Raw genomic sequence first — 20,324 nt, forward strand, 5'->3', positions numbered from 1 at the left:
TTTGATGCAACACTTGTAAGTTTCCAGACCTATTCATTTTATTATTTCTTTGATTCATAATGGTAACATTCGTTGGTTCTAAATTAAGATCTATATTTACGTCCACATCTTAATTTTTACTCTCAGAATCATTGTGTAGTTTTACAGTGGGCTAAGATCCATGACGCAGGCTCTTCTGAAATAAGTTTACTTTCTATTTCCATAGCTGGTTGTTCGTCTAGGTTGTCTTTTTCTTTATCCACACCTACATGTGTTTGAGAACCCAACCTGTATGAGTGCCTGTATCTTTCGAAAGTCTCTTTTTGCACCATGTTCCCTTTCTTCTCATCTTTTTTTATTATTGCGTTTCTGGACTTTATTGCAGAGTTTAAGGGGTCGGCTATCGCTATTTTCGCATTCAGTTTTTCTCTCTCTTCACACAAACGCTGAAGCTTTAAGAAACGTCACTGTTTTCTAGTAGGATACAAGTCAGAGGCATTGCTTATCTCTTCTAAGGCATTGTTAATGTGGTAACCAGATACAACATTAGATATTTCCTAGGATTGATTGAGCGCAATCCTCCTCCAGGGAGTTTCCGTTTCCCCTGCTGCATTCAGAGCACTTTCCACCACATTATGCGTAACAGTGCCTGTCCATAGACTTTAAGGTCCTTGTGAATTCTATTGCAACATTTCAACAATATTTTGATGACAAGCTGCATTGTCGCCAATCCGGGCAAGTCACCCAGATTCGCTTCTGAGTTTCACTCGCCTACGGTTGGCTCTTCCACCTTAACACTTTCTGGGAATACTCTGGGGGTCGAAGACAACCTGCATTCATTAGTGACAATCAGATCGTTGGTTGTCATTTGGGCATTGTCTTCCTCATTACCTGGGAGAACTGTAATTGCGGCAGAGTTTACACTAAAGGAAGTAGTGGCTATACTCGTTTGCAGAGAGTAGCAAAGATCCTTTAATTCGTTATTATCAATCACATGTTGACTGCCAGTACTATTGAGTAAATCACCTATTATAGAGTCAGCCAGTTTATCTACTTCCATACCTTGCTTAACTGAGTCTGCGTTCACACAGCCCTTCCCCTCATGTGTAAGACATGCCATAATTGTAACTTGTGGTTCTTGCAGCTGCTTTTCTAAAGAGGCTGTTGTTATCTGCAAGGGCATGTTATGTGATGATACGCAATGCTCCCCAATTAGTAGCGTGGCTGGGGAGAAAGAGTTATTGTCTGAGCTCTTTTTCCACAAATTCTATGTTTTGGATTTATTAATCACTTTCCCTGCCATATTTCCAATGCACCTATTCCTTACAGGATACAAAAACAAAATTGTGGTCTTAAACACTAAGGGGCCGATTCATGGAATAAAATAGCGCAGAAAAACGGGCGCGTGCATGCAAAACGCGTGCAAGCGCCTGTTTGTTGATTCATGGAACACATTGCGCGTGGCTTACCCGAGATTTGCGCTGAATCCGCGCAGGTCCAACATGTCACTGCGACACCAGGAATGCCTTGCGCGAGACGCTCAGTGAAGGCACGATAACGTCTAGCGTAGACACCTAAAAAGGGGGCGGAACACGTGGAATGGGGAACAACAAGTGTAAATGTGGGCGTTACATGGGAAGTACCACAGTAAAATACTTGCAACGCCCACACGCGCGGTAACAACACGTATTCATGGAATTGAACAGGGCTCTCCGGCACACGGAAAAAGACACGCTAATCCGGAAACATGTCCGCCACGCGAAATCTGGCATAAGCATCACTGCGCACTAAAAACAATGCATAAAAAGTGCACGCAAAAGCCAACGCGCGTATACAGCTACGATGAATGTACCATTTTTCGCAGCCGTGATCATGGGACACCGCAGGAGGAGGAGGATAGCCAGGGCAAGCATTTGTTTACCCAGGACCTGTCTTTTTGGGATGCCTGATGACCAGGTCTGTGCCAGGTATAGGTTTCCACCTCATATCATATTAGACCTGCTCACAGAGTGGGAACATGACCTCACATCACCCACCCTGTGCTCCCAAGCACTGAGCCCCTTGGAGAAGGTGCTCAATGTACTGCATTTTTTGGCCCCTGGGTCATTTCAGCGGCCAACTGCCATTGTTGGGGGCATCTCACAGGCCAAGCAGTCACGCTGCCTACACCAGGTGTTGGCTATCTTGACTGCACGCTCCTCAGTCCGCAGGCACATATACATGCCCAGAACACCTGCAGAAAGGCAGGCCGTGGTCCAGGACTTTTACAGGGTGGCGCACTTCCTTAAAGTGCTTGGTGTCATTTATTGCACCCATGTGGCCCTACATCCAACTAGGGCCACACAGCACACCTATCGGAATCGCAAGCACTGGCATTCCATCAACGTGCAGGTTGTATGTGATGCTAAGGGAATTATTACCTCTGTATTTGCAAACTATCCAGGGTCCACCCATGACAGTTTCATATTAAGAATGTTACCTCTAAGCGGGCCCTGGAAGCTGGGAGGCATGGCAACACATGGTTCATTGGTCAGTACAAATGGCCCTGTGAATGCATGCATAATTCACACAGACAAAACCACACCACTGACAACACATCTGACCCCGACAGAGGACAGTGCCTACCCTCTGAGCACCTACATGATGACGCCAATACGGGACCCCCCCACAACACACCAGGTAAGATACAATGCAGCCCATACTGGAACTAGGGCCATAGTGGAGCGCACATTCGGAGTGCTAAAGTCACGCTTCCGCTCCCTTGACCACTCTGGTGGTGAGCTACTATATGCACCACTGTTAGGGAGAATTCTCAGGAATGTGCTAATTTCCCTTACCTTTTGAGACCCCAAGCAACTTTGCTGGATTTCTAGGATTTGATTTTTTTTTACCTGGGATGAGTGTGGGCCTTTTCTTCCCACTCTTCCATGTATTTTGATGTGTGTTTTACGTTTGTGTTCTTTAGTTATGGAGTTTTAAAACAACTCCATAGGCATCATCTTTTTCTGTGTGTAACACACCACCTTCAGTGCAGTGGCACAGGGATGTCTTTCAGACTTCCCAAGGTTTCAATACCTTCTCTGGGACTGACTACTGTGTCCCAGAGAATGTAAAGTTAAATTGACTTTACTAGTCTCTTTAAATGTACTGACCCAGCACACACTATCTTCCTATAGAGTGCTGGAGGGGGTGCCTAGCATCCCCTGAGTCAAAACACTCATGTTTCTAGAACAATAATTGAGGAAGTTATGGACGTTTTAGTGGCAGTCATTTTTCAAGACAGGCGCAAGAATGGGCAACAGGAATGCACTTTTAAAATACAAATGGGATTTCTTACACTAGATTATGACTATAGAAAAAGAGAATGCCACACATGAATCTCCACAGTTCCTGGCCAGGGAACCCTTCACGTGGTGGATACTCAATTTCTTTCTGGGATTCACTTTAGTTGCTCACAACACTAATGACTTATGATTTTAGAATACAAATAAGAGAAACTTAGTGCAAGAAAAGTTCTGACAATTCAACAATACTCCTAACAATATCAGGTTCTGAAGACAAGAGAGTATGGGTTTAAGATAGGGATTAACTATGGACAGTACATATGCTAGTGACACAGTCCTATCTATAAATACTCACTAGATATGTTTCACACGGAACCGTCAGGATTCTGGTCCGTCAAGATTTCTGGTCAGGGAAGGGAATCTGGTTCTGGGACAGAAAGCTGGGCACATCTGATTGGACTGGATCTATTCACTGCACGGCATAGGACTGGATTGGATCTGCAATGGCTCCGGTCACAGCACGGCACAGGACTGGATTGGATCTTTTGGTTCTGATGATAATTATTTCAGCAGGCAAGCAGTACAACACAGCCGGCTGTCTGTTTGATGTTCCCCTTAGGTTTCTGGGGTTGGTTCTGGTTCTGGAAATGTAAGGCCTAGCTGACAGTGGTTCAGTTATGCAATGGGCCTTTCTGCTTTGCCAAGTTTCTGGAGTCTGGAGCAAGTAAAATGCATGGTTCTGAAGCAGGGTGTTCCGCCAGAATTCGGATAGTGGGTGAATCTGTCTGTCTTTTTCTGCCCTCTGCTGTCTCTATTTATACTTATGATACAGGGGTGTGTGTGCTGGTTTATCCTAAGCTCGCCCCTTTGACAGGGATTGGTCAGGGTCTCCTCTCTTCCTTGATAGGAGGAGAAAAACAGGGTGTCACCTTTATGGTGTGGGTTTATGAGGCTTAGAATCCACATCTACCTCCTTGAACATAAAATCTACTTTTGGTACAATACATATTTCCACGTGTGCAACCTCTATAACAACCATATATACAGATTACATATTTTGTGTAGCAGATACTCCTCCAAGCCCCACTGCTGTGGGATCTTGTGTCTGCTTTCCACAGAATTTTGCCCTTTTCATCCGGAAAACAATGTCCAATTTAGGAGCACATTTCTACAAATGTGCACGTTGAACATGGGCATACGTGTACAAAGTTTCATACTTCTATCAGAAATACATTTCGTGTAATATCACATTTTCCGCCGTTTCTTCCCAGAACATGTCACAGAGTTCTGGCGCCTTTTCAACCGTGCATCCAGAAATTACATTAACAATGCTGTTATTTCTATATTTTGCACAATTTTACATAGTAAATTATCAGTCTTTTTAAAATGTGTCTTTTGTCCTTGTTAAGCAACAATTGGTTCACACCTTCACACCTCGCATTTCCTTTAGCTGGAGGATGTCCATTGTTTAGTCCTGGGCTCACCAGCAATTCGCACCTCTCCGTGAATTTCAGCTGGGGGGAAGTGTCCTCCTTTTGTGAGGAGAGATGTTATTCCAGTTTGGGTTCCTTTAAGCCAGGCTTAAATTTAAATGTTAATTCTGTTGCATTTTTCCTTAGCTTAAAACAAACTTGTGATTTCAAACGAGGAGCTAGAACACTTATTCCAGATTTTAAACCATGGGCTCAAACAATTGCAACATAGGTTACTCTCATTACCAGGCCACTTAGATTGCAACATTTGATTTCAGTTTATACAGGTTTTAAAGTTTTAATCAGGCTTCTGACAGCTGTCATTCAGGCGGCCGAGGGTACTGCACCCAAATTTTGACAGATTCCACAGGAAGACCACTTTTGCTGTGGATGTTTCTTTGATACTTTCAGCTTTTCAAGACATTGTATGTTCACAATGATTTCTTGAACTAAGTGAATTGTAGCACCCAGTAAGAATTTTGGATGTTTGAGGGTGTTTTGTACTGGCATTCTTCAGTTTCAGCAACAAAGAAAAAAGGATTCAAACACGATTTCGGGTTTCCTTTAGCAGAGCACTGCTTTTCCCTCTGTACTCCATTTTCACTTGTGGAGCCCAGTGACATATTTCAGGAGTGAGATCTCTGTTCCACCACTGACAACATGCATGGTAGATTGGGCATACATCTGTTTGTGCTCCACAGAGCGCGATTTTCAGAGGTTTTGCCGCACATAAGGGATTTGCGGCCATTTTGATGTTTCTGGCACCATCAGAACACAGTGATGCCGCATGGCAGAGCAAACGTGGATTGAATCATCCCCCACCCTGCCATCAGAGAAACTGGGGCCAGCATTACTGTAGTTGATTAATCATTTTGCAAGTTAGAGGATGTTTCTAAGGCACCTAAATACCTAACTAAGCTTGCTGGAGGCCCTGTCCAAATGCTTCCACAGTTACCGGCTCTCATCCAGTGCAATGACATGACTATCAAGATACCTGTAAGTGTGCAGAGTGAAGTACCTGGGAGAGTGCTGTTTGAGTTGTATCAAGCACCCCCAGGCCTCCCAGCAAAAGGAAACAGGAGCAGACTAAGAAGGCCAGGGAGAGTACCTTAAGGGGCTCTCAAGAGGAGATTATAGAGGAAACTATAACTCCCAGTCCACAGTACTTACTGACTGCAATTTAAAGGAAGAAGGAGGAAAAGGGGAAACCTAAAACCTCCAGGAAGAAACCAGCCAGCACTCCTGTGCTACCAACAAGGACATCCCAGAGAGGACTGTCCAAAGTCACACCTGTGACTCCTCCACCAGCTGAGGCTGAGCGTGCAGAACACACAGAAATACGGAAAAAATGTCCAGAGAGCAAAACTATGTTGCTTACAAAAATGTATCAAATTTTATTTACCATGATACTAAAAATGTACAAAGTAGTCAATTAATGGCACATTAGTTTAAAGAGCATCATTATATCACATAACACGACAACATGGGTAAACATAACACATGGCTAAAATTAGTCCATCCTAAAAACCATTCATAGTGCAGCACTCTAACCATACATCATTCATAGTGACATTCAACCAAACAACAATAGCTAAAAATAACACCGTTGATTAACAATCAGGAGTGAGGTACACATTCCCCACATACCGTCTAGTTATTTTAATATTTAGAAATTGATTAACATACAGTAATAGAAACAGTAAAAACAATCTATCACAAGGTTGGATCTGAAAAGAAGGTGTTGTATAGATCACATCCCTGGAACATGGACTCAACCGGTTTCGACGTACAATGTATATTGAACAACATCTTCATCAGGAGATACAAGGCGAGAGACTGCAAGAGAAGAGCATTACTGCATAAGTATGCGGCAGTGCCCCATCTCATAGACTGAACCCAACAATTAAAAATGTATTAATTAACCATCATGTGCCACCTGTTACAGACCAGTAAAGTAAAAACAAAGATTTTGTTCTAGGGAAGTCAACCAGAGTCAAAAATCGTCCACAATAGCAGAGTTTTATTTTTAAAAACCAGGTGCAGAAAAGCCTTCCCCGAAGAGTGTGCAAAAACGCAAAAGTCAGGACACCATAAGAGGGCCAGAGAAGAGACAAAGATATCTTAAGAGTGCCATAGGGGCCCACAAGCAGCCAAGGTGATAGCATGACTGAAACCAATAAATAGAGCCCGTACGGAAAAGCAAACTAATAAGTAGTAAGCCGGTCTGATCTCATATGATTGGCCAATCACGTACTCAATGAAAAGGAAGGGTCAATAAGCTGGAATCAGACCCTGCAAGAAACTGCAGCTGTTCAAAAACTGAAAAACAATTGCACCACAATTAAGCCCAAATAGAGTGCTACATTAGAACAAGAGAGGCCTTCTGTGGAAGGTCAAAGTTTGTTACCTGCAAGTGAAGGAGTGCTGCTCTTAGTCGCCCCCTACAGAAGTAAATATAATGGAGTTGCCTCCTAGGTGGTGGATGCAGCAAGAAAGGTTGTGTCAGCAAAGAATGTGCACATTTTCCTTACCTTTTGAGATCCCCAGCAACTTTGCTGGATTTCTAGGATTTGCATTTTTTACCTGGGAAGAGTGTGAGCCTTTTCTTCCCACTCTCCCATGTATTTTGATGTGAGTTTTACTTTTGTGTTCTTTGGTTATGCAGTTTTAAAACAACTCCATAGGCATCATCTTTTTCTGTGTGTCACACAGCACCTTCAGTGCAGTGGCACAGGGATGTCTTTCAGACTTCCCAAGGTTTAAATACCTTCTCTGGGACTGATTACTGTCTCCCAGAGCATGTAAAGTTTAATTGACTTTACTAGTCTCTTTACGTTTACAGACCCAGCACACACTATCTTCCTATAGAGTGCTGGAGGGGTTGCCCAGTATCCCCTGAGTCAAAACACTCATGTAACAGTCCAATGTTACCCTTTTCTACTTGAAATGGCTGGTGGCAGTGGTTTAGATCAAACTACAATGATCTTTCCCGACCGCGAACAACGGTAGCTAAAAATTGGGTCAGCCATGTTTTTCAATATGGCACCCAAAACCTATCTGTAAAAACAGACTCTGGTCTACTTTTATTGCCATTTCTTTTTGGAAAGGTCCTTCTTGTGTTTAACGCTGCACGGCAAACCAGGTTTGGTCCCTTTGTTCATTGGCCTTTGGCGGGCTTCAGTGCAGAAGCCCTCCTCTTGCGCATGAGTGTCTGTGGTGGACAGGATGTGAGGGAGTTGCCTGAATCTCCCTGTGCTTAGTTTCCTAGGAGACCTGAATGCACTCTGGCGTGATTGGCCGGCTGGCTGTCCAGCAAGGACAGCCACCCTGCTGTGTGAGTGACAGCCAGGCTGGAATGAATGGGGGAAAACTGTTTAAAATCAGGTCTCTGGGACTTGGAAAGCCGTGTTGACCACTGGAACGAAAGAACCGAAGACGAGCTGAAGGAAGACGACTGCTGCAACTCCTGGTCCACCGGCAAAGCCCTGCTGCAGGTCCAAATTGCCTGAAACTCCATCGACAGAAAAGCCCTTCAAGGTTAACTTCTTCCCTTGAGTTTGGTGGGAACAACCAACTTGCAAGCCACCTGGACACCGTCCCTCCTCTGGTCCAATTTTCTTCAGAGTGCTGTTGAAAACAGGATAGCCAATGGGAAGGAAACCAGTTTGTGGACTTTAAGGCACTCACATATTAAACCGACATTTTGCCAAGCTTGTGGCCTCTTCCCTGGGCAGTGTAGGAACTTCCCAACGTCCTCCTTCTTGTCCCCATGACTGAAGCTCAGGAACAGCGAGATGTGCTTGAACTGCTAGGAACAACTGCCTCAGCTGCAGCTCTTCTTCACTTTAAAGGTACTGTTCAAACGCGGTCCGGAAATCTTTCGGCCACGGTGCAAGTTTGTAAAACTTTCCCGACTTCGAAGGCTTGTCCTTCCCTAAACCAACACCTAACTTTTCGCCTGACCAAATTCTTCTAAGATCCATGGCAATGAATTAACCGTTTCCTACCAGAACTGTGCTATCCTATACAAAGACTCTGAACCATTGACTTTGGCCCAGGCCTATGAACTGAATTGCTGGCTGTAGTTAATTGAAACCCTTTGCCCTGCCTATGAAAGTAGTTGTGCTTCATTTCTTATAACCTTGCCTTTTTACCCCTTTTTAAAGTAACTGAAGTACCATTTTGCTCCCACTTCAGGGGAGCTGAACTTGTTCAGTAACTTATTGCTTGTGTATTTGTAGTATATTAGTAGATGAGATTAAGCTGCTCTTGCTAGTGTAATGTTTTCCAAATGGCTGTGTAAATAAATGTATATTCTTTTCCCAAGAAACCTTGAGTAAGTGTTTGTTTGAATCACCATATTTGTTGGTCCTTTGTGTAACTTGTTCTACTGCTCACTTGACTGCTGAGAGGTCTGGCTGCTCAGCCACTGCTAACACATTACTGTGTAGTACAGGCTTACACCAAAGGTGAAATTGTACTGACACTTGTAGTCTTAATTGCATGTAGTGTTCCCCAAGGGTACTGTATGTGATTCTGCCTAACAACCACCAGTAGTGTGCAGGATCATTGTGGCAGAGTGTGTGCTGCACAATGCTGCAACACAGCGTTGCATACCGGTGGACATGGTGGTGCCCCCACATCCCCAACCACATGCACGGCAGCTGTGCATGGGAGGGCAAAGGGCATGTGGCGAGGCTGTCCGTACACAGCTTGTGGCACCATTTTTCACCTAAAATCCATACCATGCAGAGTGCACTCAGCCCTGGCACATTCCAGGTGACAATCGATGATGACAAAGGGACAATCATCCATCCCAACTTTACCACCCTGAGAACCTGTCCTTGGAAGTGTCACATTGTGTGCATCCCTTAGAACTTAAACCAACTCAATCTGGTGTGCACAAAAGTAGCACATGGACGATATGGCTTGTCACTAACACCATGGCAAAGTACACCTCTAAATGCCGGTATGTCACCTAAACCATCCTACACTCCATGTCACCTGGTTGACACACCTTGCCACGGCATGCAATGTCAAAAGTGTAAATCAAAGGCCATCACTCAACTCCACTGTCACAAAGTGCTCAGCAATCAATAGAACCAGTTCATAAACAAGTCACTCTCACACATCAAACTATCAATGTACACAGCGACACCAATTGGGCAGTACAACATACTAGATACACAGGTCAGAACAGTGAATATGTCTGACAGTGACCAATCATAATTGCACAAGTACCTCAACAGGTCGTAACTTGTACATGCCACCATTCCATAGTTTTGGGTGGCCCTGATATCTAAAGTGGGCAGGGAAGCACATACAGACCGAAGGCCAACAATAGTACAGACAGGCAAGCCAATACATGAAGATGGAACATGATTAAAGGATGGATCCCAATGTACAAACAAAAAGGGATGGCAACCATGCACTGGACATGCAATCATGATTCCCACTAGGGGTGTATGCACAGGCCGGACTTGCGATTGTCCACAGATAGAAAGGAAGCCCAATGCGCCTGTGTAAGTTACTTTTACATGCTACCCTCCTTCCAAGCATAATGGAAAGGGGAAGCAGGAGTGGCACATGTGTCTGGACCCAAGGCACAAGCACCAACATGAGACAAGCCTCTATGGGTCCAGCTGGAACCTACAGTGGATGCCCTTGGATGCCACACAAAGAAACACTCTGTCACATAAGTGCACAATAGACAAAAAAACAACAACAACAAAAAATCCTGTGGTGGATTGGGGGCAGTGGGGTCACCCAGGAGCGTGGAGGGGCAGGGTGCACTTCAACAGCCACATGTGCGGGTGTTGAGAAGAAAATAAAAACCTCCATGGGTTCATGGGCCGCAAGGCTATCAAGGATTGGGAGAGCTGTCGCTGTTGTCACCACCCTCTGGTGCAGCATTAGAGGTGGTAGTGTTAAGGGAGGATCACCTCGCATATCCCTGGCCTGGTAATAATAATAATAATAATAATAATAATAATAATTTGGCATTTATATAGCGCTACGAACCCTCAGGAGGGTATCTGAGCGCTGCTTATTATTACCCACGGTGTGTGGTGCTCATTTATCGACCTCAGAAGGATGAAAGGCTGAGTTTGGCCCCGCCGGGATTCGAACCTGCGTTAGCAGGCTCTGCACAGATGTCAAAGGGAGCGCTTTACTCGCTGTGCCACTTGACCGGCATAAGGATATATATACCGGCATATCAGTCCCACCCGGTCTTCCATTGGCATCGACCAGGTGGGACTGATATGCTCGCATCTGCAACATGATGGCTCAGAGGTCCCCATGCAACACCTCATGGGATGCACCGAGTTCCTCTGTGATGGTATGAGTCAACTGTTGCATCTGCTGTTCAGACCGTCTACTACGGGCTTCCGCAAGTGCAGTCAGTGTAATTCTGAGAAACCTATACTCTTCCCTCAGGGCGTTCCTGTGTGCACAACCCTCTGCAACCAGGGATGCATGCAGAGCCCTGAGTTCCATCCGTAGGCTCCTGTTGCTGGGCTCCAGGTGCAGCCTGTGTGAGAGGCATGTGGACTGCATTGCCTGCAGCTGGTGCTCCACCTGTCTTTCTGGGGCATCATGTAATTGGCCACCCTTTCCTTGCCTTGAGCCAACATCTCATAGGAAACCCCCTGTTCCCACACAGTATTGACAGCTGACACATGGCCACCGTGTTGGTGGGCCCCACGCCTGGCAGGGCCAAGGGAACCTGGCCCTTGATGTGATGGGCCTGTCTGTGGCTGCAGGACTGCATTCCTCCCTTGATCAGCTGTCCCAGGACCAGGAGCCAATACTATGGAACGTGACCCTGGTTCTGTAACCAACACAGACTGTCATACCAACACTGACTGGCCCTGTGAGGGGTCTTCACCCCCTGCAGATGTTTGGAACACAACAGCACCCACAGTTGATCCACTCACCTGCAACAGTGTTAAGGAAGCCATATCTGGTTCACCACCAGCTCCAAAGGAATCATCAAAGGCGGAGTCCGACTGAGTCAGGGCCAGGATGGACCGTAACATCAGTGGATCTTCATGGGCTACCACACGATATCCTTCACTGGTGGTTGGTAGGTGCTCAGTGTCCTGTACTACCTCTCCCTCATCCTCTGCATTAAGTGCCTCATCACCTGCACATGGACAGAAAAGGAAATGAAGACCCATGTCAATTGCATAGCCCACACACACAGCTACGACAATGTTCACATGCAACACATTTGCCTGCCATGTCACTCATGGCACAAAAAACACACACGTATGCAGTGTAAATGCAAGGGAAGGGAACTATGAATGCAGCCATATCTGTCTGATCAAGGGCTCAACAACATATGTAGTGCATGGTGCGTAGCACCTGCTTCACACACAAGCACCTGACGTGCATTACACAGATGCTGCATAGCCATGCAAGAACTGCCAAATGGCATGAGATGGAATATGATGACTACAGTGCCAGAGCCATGTACAATATTTGTGAGTTTACATTACATGGTACTCACAAAACCAAAATACACAAGTGTCACAATGCGCAACGATGTTAGGGTGGCGGAATCAAGTGAAGACAAGCACACTGATACCATGATGCAAGGTCACATTGACGTCACACCAGTGAGTAGGCATGTTGAAGGGGATAACTGGGTTTTGAAGTGATAGAGGGCATAGCAGAACATGTCAATTGCCTCAATTTCAAACATAAATATGTCACCAGTAATGCAAATGTTGTGGCCTGTTGGGAGTGGAAGTGCAAATGCACACATCAGGTGCGAAGTGGTGGTAGTGGGTTGTAGGGATACAGTAAACACACATCAAGTGTGGGGGATTGCCCGGATGCAGTGCATGGGTGAAAACGTAGGCTCAGAGGACCGTGTCGGAGATCAGATTGTTGCCAGGTCACTAGTGCATCATCTCAGTCATCATGGATTCCAGCAGGGAGGAGAGTAAGTACAACACATGAGGTAGCATCAGATGTGCCTACATACCTGGAGAAGGTTCACCTCCAGTTCCATTGAGCCACGCTTTGCCTTCTTGCAAGACAGTGCAGACCCTGAGTGGCTGGGACCACGTGGGTTAGTAGGGGCTGGAGCACTGGTGGACTGGGCCATGGCTTCACCCACCGATGTCTGCACAGAAGGTTGCCTTGACCACAACAGGACTGGCTGTGTCACCCTGAGCCTGGGCGGCGGGTGCTGCAGCTGCCCCTGAAGCTTTCTGACACTGGCTGGTAGGGACAGCAGATAGAACTGCTGCTCTGGTACCCCTGGTGCTGGTGGCCGCCACTTTCCCAACACGTCCCTTCCCCTTTGAGACTACTGCACCTGGGTTCCTGTGGACCTGTGCCTGGACCACAACAGGGCTGGCTGTGTGTCCCTGGCCATGTTGGCCACGTCTACCACGTCCACCTTGGCCACCCTTCCCACTTGTTTCCCTCCCACTCATGGCACTGATGGAATTGTGCAATGGGAGGTGCAGATATCAATTGTCCTGGGCAATTTCAGTGAGGGGGCAGTGTACGTGTTGTTAAACGTCCAAGTGTGCTCCTGCAAGGCTCAATGTAACCCCTGGGGAAAAATAAACGGGCCACTTAACACACAGGCACCCCAAAAAAGAAAATACTGTGTACGCGACCCCTCGTTAACTCACGTGTAAAGTAAAAACCTAACGCAGTACACTGTGGCACCCACCAACACAAAACATTGTGTATGCGAAGGACATGTAGGGTAGTATGACCTTGAAAATGGGGTTACACGAGACACAGGGGAACCCACAGTATTCAAAATGCGTACGTGACTCACCGTCAGCCTCAAAACCAAAAATCAAAATAAACGCGCGTGTGCGCGGAGGCAAATCCTCCACCAAAAGAACAAGCGTGCACTCTCACTGTAGGGTAGGGATCTTGTGGAAATGCTAGAATTGCAGAGCTCCACACGTCCGTCCACTATCTGTAGCACAAGTGTGTGACGGTCTCCTACGCACTGACTTATTCTGATACTGTACGTTAACGCCCAACGTCCAGCGCATGTCACGTAATGTACGTGCATAGGCCCTTTCCTCTAAACCCACGCTAATGCGCTGTTTCCGCACGTGCAGATTCACTCTGTTTCTGGCATGCCACGCGAGTAACTCGGAAGACCCACGCTCTTGCCTACAGCCAATTTACCTGCCTCCAAGTGCCCCGAGCTGCCTCCTACGAGCCACCTGCTGCTGCCTGCGCACTGTGTGTGCCTGCTGCCCACGTGCCCTGCAATTTTTGTGCCTGCTGTACAGCCATTTCCAGAGCTCCTGTCGTTGGACCTGTGACCACATATGCTGATCCAGACGACTCCGGATGTGCCAGAGCACCGCTCCACAGCCCAGCACCAGGACCACCTTGTGCACCCACACCTGCGTCGGGGGTTGACATGTCTGAAGCAACATTATCGGAGGCAAGTGTCAACCCCCAGCAGCGATGCAGAGGCCTGTAAGCTTCTCAGCCAGGGAAGTTGACATCCTGGTGGAGCAAGTCCTGGTGCATTATGATGCCCTCTTCCACGGACCAACGCAAGTCGGCAAGGAAGAAGGGAGGAAGATCTAGGCGGACATCGTGGGTGGCATCAACGCAGATTGGATGGCACCCCCCAACTACATCCATATCCACAAGCGCTGGGAGGACTTCAAAGCCAGGACCCGCAACAAGGCCCAGCACTTCCTCAAGGCTGGCATGGACCAAGAAGCGTGCCAGGGCCGGTTGACCAGCGAAAACAAGCGGGTCCTGGAGCGGTTCTACCTGGCGCTGCATGTCCAGGTGAGGGATTAGGAAAACCATCTGGAGTCGACTGGTAAGTGTCCTTGTGTACTTGTCCACCATAGTGCATGTGCATGTTGATGTATGGTTGGAGTGTGTACCTTAGCCTTATGTCTGGTATGTCTCTTGTACAGATGTGTGTGTGTGCATGTTCCAGACAGTGCTGCATGTGAGTCCATTCAAACATGTGTGACAGCAACAGTGTTTGTGTAGCAATGTGTGATGCGCTGCAGCATGTAACAACGTGCACATGGTTAGTTTCATGTGTCTGGACTTGGCCATGTGAGAGGTGTCACACATGTGTGCTTTTGACAACATTGTGGACATGCATGGTGCATATGTGCATGTGTCTTAAGAGTGAGTGTGTGACTGGCCAACACTCCGGGATGGACGGAAATTGACCTCTAGTGCACTTGGACGTGATAGCTCCATGGCCTGCTTCATGACTGTCAGCTGATGTGTGTGAATGAGATGTGTATGTCCCATGATGCATGTGAGGTGGATGCACAATTTTGAGGTGCTGACAGTGCTTTGTCCAAGGATGTGATTGTCTGTTGAGAATGCCAGACATTATTGTGCATGTGTGTTGATTGCACTAACCTGTGTGTTGTGGACGGTGATGATGGTTGTTACCTTTGACAGTGCCACTCATATACATTTGCTTTGCGCAAAACAGACATATGTTCAGTACCCTAATGTCTGTGTTCTATGTCACCCTATCCACAGCGACAATGGAAGAAGAGGGCGGAGAAGGCGCTGTGGAGCAAGGCAGCAGGGATGCCGCCACCAGGCACAGACACAAGACCCTGTCACGCTCCCAGGAAATGTCATCTTTGGGGAGCGAGGGGACTGGTCCAGTGTCCGAGGCAACGGTGCAGCTGCTGAGGGGAGGACCAAGAGGGTGAAGTTGGTTGTGGGCTCCTCTACAGTGGGAGGGACAGGTGAGGTAGCACAGGGGCAATCCGATGCAGAGGACGGTGGGGAGGCATCCAGGTTGGCGGAGGGGGGGGGAGTCTGCATCAGCCCGGGTCCCCGAGTCCAAGCAGGGGTGATGACATGGGTGTGACTGGTGCAGTCCAGACTCAGGGGCAGGAGCCAGTACAGGTCGCCGTGGAGGGGCCTGTCACTGATCCTTTTTCCTGGGACTGCGACTGCACCAGTATGCACCTTTGCGGGCATGCCCCAGGCCAGACCCATCCCCAGGTGGTGGATGTTTCCACGTACACAGAAACAACAATACCTGCAGATGTAGCCATTCGGGACAGGGTGGAACTTGTGTTAGATGGTGTCATGAGGCAGACAGGAACCATTCGTGATGATATGCAGGCTTCCAATCAGGGGCTTGCACGTCATCATGATGAGGTGTGCCATCTCTTGAACTGGCTAGCACATTTCCTGGTCTCACAATGGGTGCGTGGGCTGGCCATTTATGTGACCCCCTGCTTGTCTTCCTCCTCTGTGCGCCAGTCATCCTCCCTGCCGTCTTTTGACCCAGATACAACCAGGGCCCCCTGTCTACCTGTCCCGCCCCTGGTGGCTAGTCTGGTGGATATCCCATCCCTGCCAGTGTTGGGAGTCGAAGTTGCATTAGCCGAGATGGTCACCACGCAGATCAGGTCGGCAAGAGGAGCAGTGGCATTGGAGGAAGAGCAGGCACCAAGGAGCAAGGCACGTGCATGATGGCCCTGGGTGTTGTCATCATCCCGGAGGCTGTCCTTGAGGCGCAGGCACCAGGCTATTTGGCAGCAGCAGGCTCGGAGTAGGAGGCTACAGGACTCAGGGATTTCAATGGCAGGTATCGGCCATCAGGCAGGATGCAAACATGGACCTTAAAACAAGGATGTCTTCCGTGTTGGAGCGTTTGGGCCAGCAGAGCGGCAGCGGGCACTGGAGGCTAGAATCACCATGGCCAGGACGGAGAATTCATTGCGTCTGGCAGAGAGGCGGGCGGAGGTCCTCGAGAAAACTTGCAGGGAGTTTGAGAGGAGCATGTTGGAGTCCCTGCAAGCCCTCGAGGATGAAGCGCAGGCCCGCCTATTGGAATTGGACACAGTGTTCGATGATGCCCTGGCCGAGAGTATGAGGGAACATGGTGAGGGGAAGGACTAGCCCACTGCCATAGTGTATAGTTATTTAGGTGTAAGTTTTATTTTTATTTTTTATTTTGGAGTTTTTGGACTGTGCTCCAGTATTTGTATATAGTTATTTATTGGTGTGACATTTTTAGGATTGTTTTTTGGTACTTTTTGACAATGGACCTATTGCACTTGAACATGTTTTACTTTTTTTGGAGATCATTTTCTGTCAACCATGAGGTAATGGATTTATTTCAATCATAATTTTTTGGGATTTTAATCTTCATTTTGGGACATGGACCTCATTTTTCACTTTTTGAAGTTTATTTTTGGCGTTCTATGTTCTTTCATTTGTCCATTCTTGATCATTTATTTTGTTATCATGCACACTTCATTTATATTTATGTGAATTAGTATGCATTCAGTACTGATTTTCAGTACATTTTCTTTACTTTACTCAAAGTGGTGTTTGTTCTCCTATTTTGGTGAAGTTTTCCGCTTCCTTACTCTGTTCTGTGGCCCTGAAGATGACCAATGTTGTTCATGTGTGTGCACACATGCCAGCATGTCATATTTGACCTTGATTTCCATGGGGCATGACCTTGTGTGCTGGACCAGTAGATAGGTGTTTAGGTGGAGTTGGCATGTGCACCGTTTGGTTGCATTTGTTTGTTTGTTTATTTATTTATATTGCGCACCAGTCCCAAGGGTATTCGGGCGCAAAGGCAGAAAGAGGGTTGTTCAGCTTAGGTTATATGTCACAAATAAACAGGGGTGCAGCTACGTTTACAATGCTGTAGACATGTAGTGTCAAAAAATCACAGAAGTATGTACAGTGAGTTAACAAAAATGCAGATGTGACAGATAAATAGAGCAGAGCAAATATACAAAATATACATGAGATCCCTAATGACAGTAGGGCGAAGTTAGGCATCATGATCTTTTAGCCATTGGATCAGATTGGATCTGAATTGTTGGTAAGGGAGATCTTCCCTTAGAGCAGTTGGAATTGAGTTCCACAGTTGTGCCGCTTTAACAGCGAAGCTACTCCCGCCAGATTTAGTAAGTTTGAATCTGGGTACTAACAAAAGGTTACAGTTAGCTTTTCGTAAGGGGCGAGAGGCTGTTTGTCTGGTGAATCTGTCTATAAGGTATTGCGGGGCTGCATGGTTGAGGCATTTGTGTGTACGGGAGGCTGTTTTGAGGAGGATTTTGTCTTTAGTGGAGAGCCAGTTGGTAGATCTCCTAAGGTCTGATATGTGGGCATTTTTAGGGAAGTTTAGGGTGGCTCTCAGGGTATTATTTTGAAGTGTCTGAATTTTGGAGGTGATGTATTTGTTACTGCCTATGTAGAGGGCGTTGCAGTAATCTAGTTTCGACAGGATTAATGCCCTTGCTAGAATGACACAATTATTAGGTGAGAGGAAGGGCTTGGCTGCTCTAATTAGTTTGCAGGTGTAGGAGGTGGCTGAAGCCATGGAATTCACTTGTTTACCAAAGCTAAGCGTGGAGTCTATATAAAAACCGAGGGTTTTAACTACTTTGGCTACAGTAATGATGTTATTGTCAATTATGAAGGAGTCATAGTTGGGGCCCACTTTTTTGATGTTGGAAGAAGTGCCTAGAATGAGGAGTTCAGGTTTGTCATCATTCAGGCATAGACCATGGGCGGCCATCCATGCCTGGATGATGAGGTAGACTCTATTCACAAAGGCCAAATCCTTGTCATAATCTCCCGTCAACGGGATGAGGATCTGTGTATCGTCTGCATAGTTGGTGTAGGTGATACCAAGACCGTCTAGATCATCGAAAAGGGGCTTTGTGAAGATATTGTAGAGGGTGGGAGATACGCAGGATCCTTGGGGTACGCCGCAAGTAATGGGTGCGGGGTCAGCAGCTGCTAGAGGAGAGAAGACTCGCATTGTCCTGTTATCTAAGAAAGACTGGATCCATGCGACTGCTTCCTGGGAGAAGCAGGCTGCCGTGACCAGATGATTGCATAGTATTGCATGGTCTATCAGAACGAATGCGGCAGAGAGGTCAAGGAGTAGTAAGAGTGAAGTCATGCCTTTATCTCTTAGTGTGTCTATTTGTGCCTTAAGGTCTAGGAGTGCAGTCTCGGTGCCATGCTGTGGTCTGAAGCCGGACTGTCGGACTCCTAGGAGGTGGTTTAGTTCCAGGTGGTGCTGAATTTGTTGGTAAGCTTCTTTGTCTAGGATTTTCAGTAGGAACGGCACAGTGGTTATGGGGCGGTACTTGGTTGGGATGGAGGGGTCCAAGGTTTGCTTTTTGAGGAGGGGGGGGGGGCCAGGAATGTTTCAGGTTGCTGGGTATGGTACCTGATGTGAAAGAGGCATTTATAAGTTTAGTAATGAAGGGTGAGAGTTCACGGGCGGCGTCTTTTATGATTTGGGCTGGACATGGGTCGTCCTGGCAATTAGAGGGTTTGAGGGTGAGGATGACTTTCTCGACTTCTTTGGTGGAGACTTTGCGAAAGTAGAAGGGGGGGGTGTCCAGAGGTTTCAGAGTCGGTAATGGGTTAGTGGTAGCCTTGGAGGGGGGGCCTATGTTAACAGTGTTTGGGGCAGTTGTGGACGCTTTTTTGTTGTTGATCTTCACCTGAAGCATTGTTATTTTGTTGGCAAGGGCATTTTGTATGCCTGTGCACCATTTCTTGTCTTTGAGGCAGGAGTCGGGCGCTTGGGTAGGGGGGATTGTACTTCCTTCAGGATGGCGAACAATTCTTTTGTGTTGGATTTGGCTTGAATGATACGGGTGTTGTAGGAGGTTTGTTTCGCTAAGATGATTTCTTTTTTGTAGAGGGTGGCTAATTTCTTCAGGTTGTTTTTGTTGGTGTCTGAGGGGTCTAATCTCCAGGTTTTTTCGCTTAGGCGTTTCTTTTGTCTAATGTCTTTCAGTAAGGGTGTGAACCAGGTATTTAGGTGTTGGCGGGGTTTGCTCTTCCTAATTTTCAGTGGTGCGATAGTGTCCAGAGAGGCGAGTGTAAGAATGACGGCAGTCCGTTGGAGTGGAAGGGTAAGTTTATTACAACGGGGCCCGCCGAGCCCAACCTCTCATACCAGCCTCTAACGGTTCACTGGGTCACGCGAACCAAGCTCCGAAAGAAACCCAGGAGATTGGCTCGCGTGCCCCAACATTCTAAATACACTTCTCTACACACCTCCCTCCTTATAGCGAACAAAATAATTCTCAATAAATATGTGAAGCTAAAATTTACATAATTACCTAAACATGAAATAGAGAAAAATCATGTCTGAAAAAATATGCATGAATATAACTGACACGCTTGTATCAAAGTGAATACAAACGTATACCAAAACTTGTTTTTTCAACCCCAAAACAATTAACAATTTAAGCATGGATGACACATATTCTTTTAAATGTTTCATACAAGAAGCATAGTCTTTCAATGAGATGCATAGTCTTTCATCCACACCGGTTTAGACCTGGATCTCTGATCTCTACCGGAACAGTCATTTGCACTTCCACCCTCAACATTCTCACTCCCACCTTGAACACTCTCACCGCAACTGTTATGAGCACCCCCACCTTGGGCGCTCTCACTCCCTCCTTGAACACTTCCACCCTCTTCATCTCTTTTCTTTTTGCTGTCATTAATAGACTCCTTTGTTTCCACTCTCTTATCCACACCATATGCTTTCGCAATTTTCCATTTCGACCAGACCTCTCCTCCTTCT

The sequence above is a fragment of the Ambystoma mexicanum genome, chromosome 5q, assembly GCF_040938575.1.
Source record: "Ambystoma mexicanum isolate Mex_15411 chromosome 5q, UKY_AmexF1_1, whole genome shotgun sequence".
NCBI classification, from domain to species: domain Eukaryota; kingdom Metazoa; phylum Chordata; class Amphibia; order Caudata; family Ambystomatidae; genus Ambystoma; species Ambystoma mexicanum.